Raw genomic sequence first — 14,422 nt, forward strand, 5'->3', positions numbered from 1 at the left:
AGAAACTCCCAACCAAACAACAAATTACTTTGGGACTAGAAGAACCTCTATGGTTGTTCTTAAAATCCTCTTACCTGTATAGTTTTATAGATAGTACCATGTTTAGCCATGATGCAAAATATATTCTGTAAATTTTAAGCAGCAAATAAATATTTTTTTAAGCAGCAAATAGATGTTGTGTGCACTTGTAATTTTTTGGGTTTTTTTTTCATAGCATAAAGAATGGAGTAGCATGGACGAAAAGCCAGTCTCTTGTTTCTCTCGTTTGCTGTGGATTCTTCTGGGTTTATCTTGCATTTTATGACCTAAATCAGGAACAATCCTGCCATTCCTCACTGAGCTGCACGTGCCTTAAAATCAATAGAAGACTCAGGCTCGCTTTGTATATTTTTCTTCTGAAAACCCTATGGACACAGCAGTGTCTTTTTTCAATGAGAGTGGAACCTCCAGCATCCTGCAGGTTCCCAGCCCAGAAAATCAGGAGGAAATTCTTTCGTGTGTTTTGTCTTTTCCCCAAGCAGACAAACGTTGGTGAAATGCCTTCTCCATCCCTTGTGTTATAATGTTCTGGCTTCCTTTCTGCAGCAATATGAACTTCATACTCATGTGAAATAATTCTATAAATGCCCATACCTACTGTACACATCTCAAAGAATAGTCATAGAATTTTTTCTTCTCCCATTTATCCTTCTGGTTTCCCTTCCCTCATTCTCGCATCCCACTTCCTTTCCTCTTTATTTTCTCTGTTCCTTTAAAATATTTTCTTTCCAAGTGAAACCAAACAAAATTATCAGCCCACAATGGTCTTCTGCATTTGTGTTCTGTCCTTTGTTAAGGGGAATTGGAGCAGGGGGTGGGCTTGGGCTTCTATCCAGGAAAAAGGGGGAAGAGAGGCACTGAGGATCGTTGCCAAGGACTGAAGCCGTCCCCAACCTTTTATTTAAGAGAATCTCTCGAATTTCTTTCTACCTCTCATGGGGTAAGCACTTTTAAGTATCAATTACTTATTATTTACTGTTATTATTTACCTAGGGAGTGTGTGTATGGCATCTGGCACAGTTTGGAAATGTCAGCGTTCCTGTAAGTTTCATTCACAGGAATTGCCTAGGTAGCCTCTCCATAATCATATTCTTTAAGATTTGAAGGTTTGTTGGAAACCAGCTAGGGAACCATATGGTATCTGCACATTTCAGTGCTTGTTTGGGGTACTCAGAAGGGGAATTTATTTCACTTTTTTTTTTTTTTTTGTGCTTTCCTCTTTTTGTGGAGGACTTTCTGGACCAGAAAAATAGCAAAGGCAGAGCTGGTAGAAGATGCAGCACGACAAGGGACTCTGAGCCAGGAAGGGGAAGTTGGCTGAACTGCTTTTCTTTCTTTCTCTCTCTCTCTTTTTTTTTTTTTTTTTTTTTTTTTTTTTTTTTTTTTTCCCCTTTTAAGCAGGGTTAACGTGAACTCCTAAGCAATTGTGGAGTGAGGCCCCACCTCTCCTAGCCTGATCTGCAGGCTCGGGTTTCTCTCTCCTGCCTGGTTCTCAGGAGCCCTCAGAGAGATTCTCGCCTGCTGCTGCTCCTGCCTTCAGCCCCAACCTGCCAAAATAACTCCCTCTGTAGAATCCAAACCTTAATTCAGGAAGATTCGCTGGCAAGCACCAGGTCAAGGATGGAGTAGCACCACTCGAGAAGAGATTCAGCAACCAGACCTGCTGCGAGCAGTAGCTGAGCAATATCACCCTCTCCATTTGTGATTTTTTTTCAAAATCGGGAAAATCCGTGTGTTCCCTGGAGGAGCCGTCAGGGGCAGGACTCTGGCAGGGATGGCTCTGACTTCACCTGCTTCTGCAAATGAGTCACGGAGCGTTATAAAAAGCGAGGAGCTGCCAAGTCTCATTTCTTGGAACTGAGTGGAAACTTCAGCAAGCAGCTGCTCTTTCCTTAGTTTATACTTTCCCCCTGCAGGTTCCTTGGAGAGGGCCTGGAATCACAGAAACTTTGTAGCAGAAAGGACCTGTTGCTCCATTTTGATAGCCGCGGCTCGGTGGAATTAGCTGTTTGGTCCAGATATGATTCTAATCTTCCTAAGGGATCTCGGTGAAGCCTGGAAGGAGCCTCGGGAACGCAATTGAGCAGGTGTGTAATTCTTTCTGGATTGGCGATTGAATCCTATCATAAATCAGGAACAGAACCTCAAAAATCAGGAACAGAACCTCAAAAATCAGATTAGCTCTCCTATACACTACATGAATAGAGGTTCTTTTCATATGTCTGATGCTGTCAAAAGATTTTTATGCTTTCTAGCTTTTCTCTGGAGTCACATAAGGCAAAAACTTATTTGACAGAGAAATCAGTGAAAACAGATTCTCGCGGAACAGCCGGGTTTGAGGAGGGGAAGTGGCTCACTATAGCAATCCCGGCTGTGCTAACAGTGTAGCCGAGAGGACTTTGGCTACCTGCGGGCGATCCGATAGGGACCATTCCCCTGCTCTGAGCGCCAGAGCCACGTGTAAATTGTCAGAGCGGGGCGGAACGCCGTGCCAGATGGAAACAACATAAACAGCTGAGCGATTTCATCCGGCGTTTCGAGCGAAGACCGGGGCGGGGGGGGAGACTTTTGTTCTCGTAGACCGCTCGTTCCAAAGGTGCTTTGGCTACACCTACTCTTTCGGGGAAGGATGTTGCTTTGGAGCTGCGGTACGTTTTGTGTGTGGCCTTGTATTTACATTTTTTTTTTTTTTTACGGTGACTTTTAACTCCCATGTTTCAGCCCGGCTCCGGGGCGCTGCTCTGAGCACTTTTGCATGGCGAGAGGCGCGCAGGGAGCGGGAGGAGGAGGAGGCGGCTCCGTGCGGCCGCTCCGCCGCTGCGGGAGCTCCGCGCTGCGCTCCGCGGGCCCGCCCCGGCCTCGGAGCTGGGGCTGGGGTTGGAGCTGGGGCCGGGGCGGGGCGGGTGCCCGGCAGAGGGAGCTCGGCTCCGCTCGGCTCCGCTGCCCGCCCCGCTCCCGCACTTTGTTGGCAGCGCGGAGCTCCCGCTCCCGCCCGCAGCCCCGCGGCCGCCGCCGCCCCCGGCCCGGCAGGAGCACTCGGGGCACGGTAAGGAAGGGGCTGGCAGGGAGGGCTGGGGTTTCCCCATGGTGTCGAGCCCACCTTTGGGTTGTTCCGCGACCCCAAAGAAGCCGGCGGGGCAGGGCGGATTGCGGGGCGCTGCCCCGGCCTGTCCCCGCTGCCCTGCGCTCGGACAGGGCGCTGAGAAGTCCCCCCGGGGATGGTGGTCGGTGCTGCAGCTTTTCCCCAGCCTGGCTGTGCACCCTCGAAGCCCTCGGTGTGTGTGTGTATGTGTGTGTGTGTGTGTATATGTGTGTAGGTGTGCGTGTTCTCTCCTGCTGCCGCTGCGGTGCCGCCACACCTGCCCGCACCGGGCTGGGCATCCCCGCCGGGGGCACCAGCCGTGCCCTCCTCCTCCTCCTCCTGCCTCACCTTCTACCTGGTGACTCCCCTCTCAGTCCTCACTGGGGTATTTTCCCCCCCCTCTCAGTCCTTACTGGTGTATTTTCCCCGCGCTGCTTCATTCAGCTGGTTTTTCCGTCTCGGTAGCGGGCGCGGAGCAGCTTTGGGTGGGATAATCCCGCTGAATGCCCTCGTTCGTTCGGTGCTGTCCCTCGTGTCCTCCCCGCTGTTCAGCCCTCTCGTTCTCTCCCGTAACTTTCCCTGTTGTCTTTGCTCCTTCTGCCCCTCTCATGGCCGTGACACGCACTCATTGCCAGCGTGCCAGTGACCTGGGCACACCTTGGAAACAGGTTAGGGGCATTTTGAGGAATAATTTAAGGTGCTCCTGACCCCCACCGTGACCTCAGTAGGGCTGCATTGTATCCAGGAAAAGCGAGATGTTGTTGCAGCTCCCACTGAAGCATAATTTCAAGCTTGCTAGCAGCAGGCAGTAGAAGAAAGGGTGGAACAGGTTTTTCTTAGGGATGTCGTTTGAGAAGCAATCCTCCCACTCAGAAATTGTGCTTTGCCTTGGCTGGTGAATCTTGTACCCTCCAGAGTGGTACTTGTACCCTCCAGAGTGTGACCTTTGGTGGAGTCTGCTTTGTTTACTTGAGGTGAAGTGCTGAAGGTAAAAGTATTGCTCCTCTGCATTGTGTCTGCTGAAACATTAACCAAGTGATGGATCTCGCATGCCTTCCCAGCATAGATCATATTTTAATTACTCCTCTCCTTCATCATCAAAAAAAGTGTCCTCCTCCCTTCCTACTGACTGCCTTCCTTCTCGTTTGTGATTGTGCAATGTCTATATGTCAGCTACAAAAGTTGCTTGCATGGGAGAACATGAAAATGACCATTTTTTGTTGTTAGCAACTGGAAATACTTAATCAGCACTGTGTGGCTGGTCTCCTTTCCCTGGAATACCCATGGAAACGCTGCAGCCCCTGCCCTGTGAGGAGGAGAAACCTCTCCAGGGCCAGGCTTGCAGTGAGCTGGTGATTCCCTCTCAGGGAGTTTTGGGGTCTCTAGCTGGTCAGAGTGACTCTGAGATAAGTTAGAAAGTCTCTTTGCTCAGTTTGATGGTCGAAGAAGGAGTCAGAACTCTTCATTTCTCCGTCTCAAGGTTGTTTATTGTTTCTTATCTATAAAATTCTTTCTCCTGTCTTGCTTCGGTCTGCTCAGCAAGACAGTCAGAAGCATTCTCCCTGTCCCCAGGGCAGTGTTATCTTTTTATACTAAAAACTACATTTACAATATTTACAATTACTTTCTAATACTTATCATCTATGTTAGACAGTGAGCTTCTACTCTAAACTAATCTAAAAATGCCAACATCACAGCAGAAGATGGAGGCCAAGAAGAAGAAAGAGAAAGGCTGGACACATTCTTCTATCTTGCCTCTTGAACCCCCATTCTAAAAACTCTAAAAAATTTATTTTTCAGCTCGTGATAAATCCACTATTATTCTACTTTAACTTTCGTGGCTTTTAATTCTTCATACAGGGTCGGTAATTGTTTTTTTTCCAAGGGCTGAATCAAAGGCACAGGGGTCTTGGGCTCTGTGCTAAGGTCTCTGAGGAATTTCCTGGGTTCTGACAAGGGAGAGGGCGGTGGGAACTGCAGAGAGCCAGCACAGTTTCCAAGGTGTAAGGGAGACGCCCCATATCTGCTCCTGATTCACAGTTCGCAGGGAGTGAGGCATTATTAGCTCTCAGGTAAGGAGATACTGTGCTCAAGGCTCCACACGAGCGCCCTGTGGCTGTCCCTGCTTTTTCTGGGCAGCCAAAGGAAATGGAAATGGCTCTGGATTTGAGTTTTGGCTTTTGGATTTGAGTTGTCCAGCTGGCTTTGTGCTGTCACACACTCATGGAGGCTGTGGTGTTGAGTTATGCCTTCTCCCAGCTCTGAGTGCTGCTTTCTGAGTGATTCTGTGATTTTGAAAGCAGACAAAAGCGTCCCATTAGATTTATTTGGAGGGAGGTAACACCCCAGGAGCAGCAACACCCAGCAGTGATTAGGTGCTAGTTATATACAGCAGTAATGGAGAGGGCAAGATTAATCTGAAGTTACTTCTGCTGTGAAATGCACAGATGGAAAAAGCACTGAAGTTTTCCACTTGGTGACAACTGAATTCTTGAAATAGAGTTGATTTTTTTTCTGTCCATAGTCCAGCTGTAGATGGTGAATCAGTCACATTAACTACTGCATTTTTTCCCCTGTGGGTGACAGCTTATTAAAATCTAACATCTGAAGTCAAATAATTGAAGCCCCAAGGGTCAAAATAGATTAAATATATAAGAATTCTTCAGTTACTCTGGGGAGATAAGAGAAAACTAGAAGTCCACATGACAAAGATTGCACCAATAAAGCACTTGCTAACTTTGGTTTCAGTGTCTACCACTTGTTGCTCTTACATTCCTGGTTACAGCTCCTGCATCTCTTCTAATACAGTGAATGACTGCTCAATGCAAAATATTTTTTCAAAGACAGATTTTGACTGCCAGACAGAAAAAGGAAACCTTTGTGACCCCTCCAGACTCATCTCTCTGCTCTGGGGCTGGTGGCAAGAAAGAAAAGACGTCTAACACCTTGGAGTTGTTGCTTATAGTGCAGCCTGATCCTTGTATCTCCATTCCAAGTATATTTTTTAATATGAAAATTCAGTATATAAGAGGCTCATTTCTTGTATTCAGTGCTAGTTCTCTACTTTTTCCATTACCAAATGCTACAGACCAGAAGAAACTAGAATTCCTGCTTTTGGGGAGGGGCTGTAACTGGTGCCATTTTATCTTCACTCCAGAGTTGGACTCTGATTCATCTGCCAGTTTATTCATCCAAAACAATGACATTCTGTCTCGTACACCTTTATTTTCTGATTTAACCTAGGATTTTCAGTTTCCTGCCCCGAATTCCAAGTTAGATGATGAACTTTTGTTTTGCCATGAACTTCAGCTGCCTGTCCAGTCTTGAGTGACCATTTCTCCCTGCCGTGCCCTAGAGGAATTTAGGCATAAAGTCATTGAAAGTTTCACTAAAGTCAGTGACGCTGGTTTGGGTGTGTGTAGAAAACATTTGCAAAGCTGTTTATAAAATAGTGCTCTGAAGGGGATTGTTAAGACAAGGTGTCTTTTACAGCTATTGATTCTGGGAGAGTCACAGCCTGCTTGGAAAGGACCATGATGGTGTGGGAAGAAACAACTCCACATCTGTTTTGTGAGGAAGGACTCTTTTCTTCTTTCTTTTTTTTTTTTTTTATTCCCCTCCTAATTTTGTGTCATTGACGCTGGGGGATGAGAAATGAATCACAAATGGAAATGTTGTTAGCATTAGCTTTTTAAGATCTGTTTCATTTTGAGCTGTGGCCGTGAGCCTGCAGTCACTAACACATGGCTTTGATTGTAACGTCAGTTTTAGTAACATTTTAAAATTTCAGCAACCCAGGGCCTTGAATTGCTACTAGTTGAACGCTTCCAGTCCTTTATTCCCTTCCACTGTCTCGGTAATTAAAGTTAGGCATGCTGTGAATCTCCACAGGGTTAAGATCTGACATGGAAATAGCAAATTACAAATTACTTTCTTTGCATTTATTACCTTTGTCTCTTGATGAATAGACTCCAGCAACCTTGAACAAAGTTAGCAGATGTCTCTGGCCTCAAAGGTGCAGAGTTTGCGTTTTTTCCATGAAGTTGTCCATTTCTGTGGGATTTTTCTGTTGTGTGGATTTCTGATGCATGACAGACATCTTCATTACTGTGGTGGCGTGACAGGGGATTCTACTTGCCTTTGTTCTCACTCCTGTTGTCACTTGGACCAACCATGGAAATTGTCAGCTTCTCTATAAAGCTACAGAAGAAAAAAGAATAGCAAAACCACCAATATAAACACAGAAATTATTAAACCATTCTCCTGGAGTACTGTGAAAACTTAGAGTGTTTCAACAGAATAATTAATAGAAATTAATGATTTTAAGAATGGTATCTGTTGAGTGAAGATAGGTGTTATGGATGTCCAGTAACTTAAAAAAGTTTTCATACAGATAACGTGGTTGTTTGGGGTTTTTTGGTCTTTTTGTTGTTTTGTTTCATTATTGATTTTGTTTTGGGTTTTTTGTTTGTTTTCTTTTCAAGAATGCATTGGTTTTACACGAAAGAGAGGATTTGTCTTTTAATAATCCAAAATGTCACAGTCCATGGGTTTTCTGGATTTTATAGATTACCCCTGAAGATGGGGAACACCTGATTCCTTTCCAGCTTTCCATGAGTGCAGGGGAGCTGCATTCAGCTGGGTTAATTGTGAAACTGCCAGAGCTGGTTCTTGGGGCTGGAGTTGGCTGTAGCTGCCTCAGACTAAATGTACTACAGGTGTTTCTCTTATTATCTCTAGCTCAGCAATGTTTATGACTGGAAAATAAAGAAGTGACTCCTGGCGGATTTGTTTTTATTGCTTTGATTTCTGCTCCTGCAGGTAAAAGCTTTTTTAAAGATTTGACCAAGTAGAAAACCAGGCACTAGGATTGCTGCTTCTCCCATCAGCTCTCCCTTCTCCTCACTGTCCAGAAATTGTCTCAAGTGCCAAGAGGAGCTGAAAGTGAGGTGTTAGCAGCACCTGCTTGCTGTCCATTAGATAAACCCACACCCATTAGCAAATGGTTTTTAACACCCCCTCCCCAAAACAGCTGCATCAAACTTGTTCTAAAACACATGAGAAATACCTGAGTTCACAGAAGTTCGTCTGCTCCTCAACACTTGCAGATATCTGGTGAGATACAAGATTATCCCAGTTTTGTCAATGTTTTGCCTTTAGGTAGACTTTGATCTTGCTGTGTTTTGTTCTGTTAAAGGTCCTAGTGAATTGTCTTCCACCTGAAATGTGAACTCTGGTTAATGAGCACGTTCTTTCAGTCTGGGGTGGTTGAGAGCGCTCAATTCATTCCTCTGAATGCTCCTTTCATGAAAACTGAGGACTTTGCTCTTCCTTCTAATGTACTCTTCCTTCTTCCGAGGCCACTGATCTTTTTATTTGTTTCCACAGCGTGTCTGAGGTGTAGTCTTCTCTATTTCCTGAGACAAAGGTCTCTCTGTTTCCAGTGTAAAATATAATTTGAAGTAATTAGCCTGAAGAAAGCTTTTTGTTCCCTACTCCATAAGAGATTAGGAGGACACATGGTATTTCTGGGTGCTAGGTATCTGCTTAATGCAGGGATTCTCTTAAGCATTCGATGCCTATGAGAATCCTAGTGTTCCTCATAAAAATATTTCTGAATGAGCTGTTCTATTACTCAGAGCCTGTGAATGTGAGACCTTTGTAGAAGGAGTGAGGCATTCATCTTGTACATTGTCTTATGCACTCAGATACATGGAGAACTCAACGATCTGGCAAGGATAATGCAAGGAAATTGAGTTACATCATGAGGAATTTGTGTTATCATGTGGCAATAAAATTTAGCTTGATGATCTTCTGTGCCATTTAAAAAATGGCGTGGAAAAGTCAACTATTTATTCTTGTGCCTCTAAAGTAATTTTCAGCTTTGCACAACATGTCTTGAGAAGGCAATGAGTGCATTGTACTGCCTTCAGCTGGAGATAAAAATATACATCTGTGTTTCACATTCAGAACAGGCTGCATATGAAATACATGTGTTTTCTTCTTTCCCTTCAATCTCATCTCAGACTCGCTTTTCCCAAAGTGGAATTATTTATTCTCTGCTCCACTTCCAGCATTATTTATTGCTTTGCATTTCTTCCTGTGCTCTCGCGGCCCTTAGTGTAATGTTTCAACTTTCTGTTTCCTTCTCTTCCTGTGCTCAGGGATGAAGCCTTGTCCAGGGCAGAGGGCTGGGAGCTGGAGGATGGGATCTGTTTCTGTTTTAGCAGCAAACTTCGTTAAGGCCAATAAATCTGGGCTAACTGGTAATTAGCCTCTCAGTGCTATCTCACACAGAGAGGGCAGGACATTGTGGGGAATCTGGACTTTGTACCTTGGTGTCTCTTAGGTGAGTCACCCCAGGGTGACAAATGTCCTGGCCGTGCCAAGAAACAGGCACAGCTTCTCCATGGCAGTCACAGTGTCCCTTCCTCTGAGGTTTTCCTTCCTTCTCTGCTTGCCTCAGTCATGTTTCTCCACCATCTTCCATATCCTACTGTTGGGTCTTGATGTAACTTTAACTCTCCTGTTCTTTCTTTTTTCCTATTGTTTCTTTATTTTCCGTCCCCTTTTTGTTTTGCATCACTCTTTAATTGCACATGTTCAGCTTCGTGAACACTTCCTGCAATAAAGCTTTTTCATACTCAAACCCCAACTCTTTCTCTCCTTTTGTGTCCTTTATTCCAAAGTCCTCTCTAAAGCATTTCGGATCCGCTGTTCCCAGTGGGAAGTGTGGTGTGTGAAGTTGTAAGGATAGTCAAGTCTTTGTGGGTTAAGTCATGCCTTCCCCACAATGTGTGTGCTTTGTCAAGGCAGTAATTTTAAGCTCTCATCACGCAGTTCTACAACTCCAGACCTTGCAGGGAGGCGTTGGAGTGTGTGTAGGCATTTGTTTTCCCTGTGTGAGTGAGGTGTCTAATACACATCCAAAAAGTCTCTTCAGTAAAGAGTCTTACTGAATATGACTGGAAGATATTCTCAGAAGTGCCTTGGATATGTGGTTGAACAAGTTTTTTCTGCTTAGAATTTACAGTTTTTCTCACTTTTTATATTAAAGCTGCATGTTGACGTGCAAGTGGCTTAGGGCAGCTGGCAGCAGGGAGCTGTGTCTTCCCAGGGACAGCACTGATTATTTGATTATTTTTTTGGAGGAGGTGGGTGCTTAGAGCATGAGAGTTTATGTCCCAGTGGGTTCTTTGAGTATTTTAAGCCGTCCTTTTATAACTCTGGAAGTTATTGTCCAGACATCTCCATTCCCCTTTTTTAAAAAGAATCTAAAAATCTCGATTTTGGAAACAGCTGTTTTGTCTCTGTCTCAGTTTTCCTATTTATAAACAAAAGACATATCTGACTCTCAGGAGTTTTGTGAGGCTTAATTCACAAATATTTATACAGGCTTTTGAAGATATAAAGCAGCATATAAATGCTAAGTAGTGTTATTATTACCACCAGCTGCTTTGTTTTAATTGAAGTAATAAAAGTTTCAGTGCCAGTGGTTGTGTTGCTGTTGCCTAAACAGAGTTTTTGTGAACTCAGGAGACACTGAGGATGGGGAGAAGGTGATGGTGTGCGCCATACTGAAATACAGTGTGTGGGACAGCTCTGAAACCTTTGTGAAGGACTTAAAAAAATTAAATAATTTAAATAAAGAAGTAAAAGTCCATAACTGGAAAAGAATAAACTTGTTCTGCAGTATGTTTAGAGGTCCCAGGACTAACTGGGGGTTGTCTGTGCTGTGCAGTGCGTCCCTGGTTAGCAATGAGCTGGCAGCATTTGCATTTATGACTCTGGCATATAAAAGAAGGGATCTTTTAGAGATGATTGATAATGGGTAGTATAGGAAAAGTAACATGGTATAAATCACAATTAGCCTTTGCAATTTGTTCTTTTTTGAGGTCTACTTTTGGAAAACGTTCATGACTTAAAGCTGAGTTATTTTTATTAATGTTCTTGTGCTTATCTCACATAACCAGCTTGTTAAAAGAGGATATGAACACTTTTTAAGCCTCTGGCTTATAAATTGTGAAAAAGAGAAAGGAAGATTGATTCCAACAGGCTTGAAGGTAGATTCATTTCTCTTCTAGTTAGCAAAATGAGAGAGGGAAAGTTTAAACTGTAGACTTAGTGAGCCAATCAGTTTCAGCCAGGTTGGAAATCATTAGATTTAGCTCCAATGTACAATTAAATTGTAAAAGTCTAACTTAAGAGAAAATTAATTCAGGGGAATTCTGTTTTGGTAAATTGATGATAATATCTCTAAGTTATTTCTGCCTGAAGTAACAAGAGTGTGGAAAAAATAAAGTAATAACAAAGGAGCAGTGAGGGGGAACAATTATTTTGCAAACATCTCCTGAGGTTCAGAGGGGGTTACTTGGTTGCATTAAAATAAGAATATTGTGCTGCCTGAATGTTGGAGAGGATTGATAAAAACTGTGGCTTGAAGAAAACATCTCTGTTCTTTTTACTGTAAACATTTGAGATAAGATGGAAAAGTCTGGAAGAATGCAACATCTTCTGCTAGCTCTTGCAGCATTCTTAATTGTTTTTTATGAGGTCTTGGTTTGAACACTGGCAGTTATTTCTGGTAAGGTTTAGGGGGTTCTAATTTGTTAAGTTAGGCTGTCAAACGACCTATACCAAGTAATCTGTCTCTAATAATATTCTAATATTTAGTAAAATGCTGGCTTTACTTGTAAGGGATGTTCCCTAGCAGCTTCTGGATCGGTTCTACTTATGGAGACCTGAGTTAGTTAAGGTGTTAGAGGGATCACAAAAATGTGGATCATGGGTGTCATGATTTCATAGTGGCTGTCCTGCAAGGACCTTGAAAACAGAGAGGATGCAAAGCAGGGAACTTACTCAGTCCCTCAGTCCTTTTTGATTATAGGTAAGCAAATTTTCAGACAACTTTGAACATTATTAAATACTGAGAAGAAAAGTCCCAAGCCCTGCTTTTTTTTTTTTTTCTTTTCCTTCAGTTTTAGGCAAATCTTACTTTAAAAACTACCATGAAATGTACAACCACAAAGCTGTTCTGCATAGAAATAGAAGCACTTTAAACACACAGAGGCAGGCAATATAGCCCTGAGGCACATGTGGAGACAACCAAAATGCTGAATGGTAGGTTCAGAAAAGGTTAGTGCTCTAAATATTTTCAGTAGCCAAATGGAAGACAATTCATAGCATTGTATGAGAACTGTTCTTTCTTTGTGAGAGACTGGTGACACTTCATTGTGAATAAAAGTCTGGGGATTTTTGACAGCTGTGGGAAAGAGCAACTATTTTATGCTCCCTGTATACAGAGGTAGAACAATTAGATAGGAATTTGTTTTTCTGTTACCCCAGACTGTAACACAGAGTATGATAACTGTCTTTTGAAGTACAAAAAAAATTTGCCTCGGGGGCTATAATTTTAAAGCATCATGTGAAATGCTGATTTAATAAGGTCTGCTCCTTGCACATTTTAAGTGCAAGAAAATGTGTGTGTTGAGACCTTGCTAATCCTTCATTTGCACAAAGTCTTTGGCTTGTTCCCTAACTGTCAAGGAATTAATGGTGTGCTTCCACGAGATCCTGCATTACTGAGCTGTAATTATTTTCATAAGAGATCCTGCACTGCATTTGGTGGTGCTTTATGAATTATCATAATAAATAGAATGAAATTGCTGTTGTCAAAACATATGAGCAAAGTAATCTGATCCCCATTGTTGGTGTACCCAGTGGCTCGTGGGATTAAGTGATACCCAGTGGATTTCCAGGCACTTCATGCAGGTCGGTGAGAGGTTTGCTGAGCTGGGTTGTAGGTGACAAGGAACAATTCCACTGAGCCAGAAACAGGCTCCAATTGCATGGGACATGGTGGTTTTTGTGTCTCCTGGCTGAGGATGGAGGTCCTTGCTGCTGTGGTGTTGCCCAAACCTGGGTTTGGTTCTGTGTCTACAGACACGGCCTGCATTTGCATGATTTTATGCAAATCTGCACCTAGCTAAAGAAGGCTGTGCAGAAGGTAGCATATATCACCTGCTTTTCAGGTGGAGAGAGTCAGCAGTATTCAATTTTGGAGTATCTGCCTAGGATTTTCCCTTTTGGTTTATTACAAATCCTTGTATAGTCTTAGTTCCTCCAGACGTTAGCCAATGACTGGAGGCTTGTTGTACCATGCACTCAGTTTCAGGAGAATGTTATTATTTAAACATTGTGTCTATTTTTAAGTCAGATAATCTATAAAACCTGTTGAAAACCACAAGAGATCATTACATCATCTAGTTTGACCTCCAGAGTGCACGAAGGAGGAGGGTTTCTGCCCTTCTATTTCTGCTAGAAAAATATTAATCAAGTTTCCTTGGCTTTCCTCTTGGAGGAAAATAGACACAGTAATTTAAACTACCTGCCCCTGGCCAACACTGGCATTTTACACTAAGTACATTGGTGAATTTTTAGTGGTTCTTTGGGTGTGAATAATGTAATCATGTGAATGCCAGAACGAGGTGCAACCCTCTGGATGCTGTTGTTTATGTATGTATATATATAAATTTTTATACATATACACATATATATACTTTGTGTATATGTATATATACTTTGTGCGTGTGTGTATATATATATATGTATAGTTTTTTGTATATATATATACACACTTTGTATCTATATATAGCTAGATATATCTATATATATCTCTACTTTGGCACATGGCAGATGCAATCCAGGTTTCTTCCTCTAGGTACACACACCTTTTGGGGAAAAGCTTCACAGGCTAAAAGCAGGTGATCCTGGAGTCTCTACCTGTATACTTCATGATTGACTGGATAAATTGTGTAAACTCACATCACTTTCTGAGCCACTGTGTGCTTGTGTGTAATCACTTTTTGCTCACATGGCAGACTGACGCACTTGTTTGCACAGCAGTTTTTAGGAGTTTAAGGCCATGTTAGCCTGTGTGGGGAATCCATGGGAGTGCTGGGGATGTTCTTGTATAGGTTCACTTTGATTTTTGAGGGATTTGTGGCTTTCCTGCCTCCTGGATCATAGAACTGGTACTGTACAGACTCTGGGATGTCCAGGTGTGTGCTGTGGTAGTATTTACAGTAATGCCAGTCATGCCTCAGGTTTGAGCTTTGATATTTTCAGATTCTGTGACGCTTCAGTGTGAGGGTCTGGGCTTCACATGAGGGGATGGTGAGCTCTGTGCACAGAGCAGGGAGACAAAACAATTCCTGCTCCAGCTGGGCACCAAGGACAAATGATCCCAATCTCAGCCCAGGAGCACAAACCCCGTGGGCTGCAGAGAGAAAAACAAGCAGG

At 43.2% G+C, this 14,422-nt stretch overlaps 1 protein-coding gene across 3 annotated transcripts in view; it reads left to right on the top strand.

The window, feature by feature from the left end:
* Positions 1 to 907: 907 nt before the first annotated feature.
* Positions 908 to 14,422, top strand: part of EPS8 (epidermal growth factor receptor pathway substrate 8) — a 126,741-nt gene continuing 113,226 nt past the window's right edge. For 2 of the 3 annotated variants that reach the window (XM_054282172.1, XM_054282175.1), the window contains exons 1-2: positions 908 to 979; positions 1,438 to 2,126. The gene's annotated coding sequence lies outside the window, so the exon portion shown is untranslated. Of the gene's footprint in view, positions 980 to 1,437; positions 2,127 to 3,040; positions 3,086 to 14,422 lie in introns of those variants that run through there. The other variant, XM_054282173.1, reaches the window with a different exon arrangement.

This window comes from Melozone crissalis, unplaced genomic scaffold, assembly GCF_028551555.1.
Source record: "Melozone crissalis strain CALT ecotype California unplaced genomic scaffold, PUWL_Pcris_2 ptg000033l_1, whole genome shotgun sequence".
In the NCBI taxonomy this organism is placed as follows: domain Eukaryota; kingdom Metazoa; phylum Chordata; class Aves; order Passeriformes; family Passerellidae; genus Melozone; species Melozone crissalis.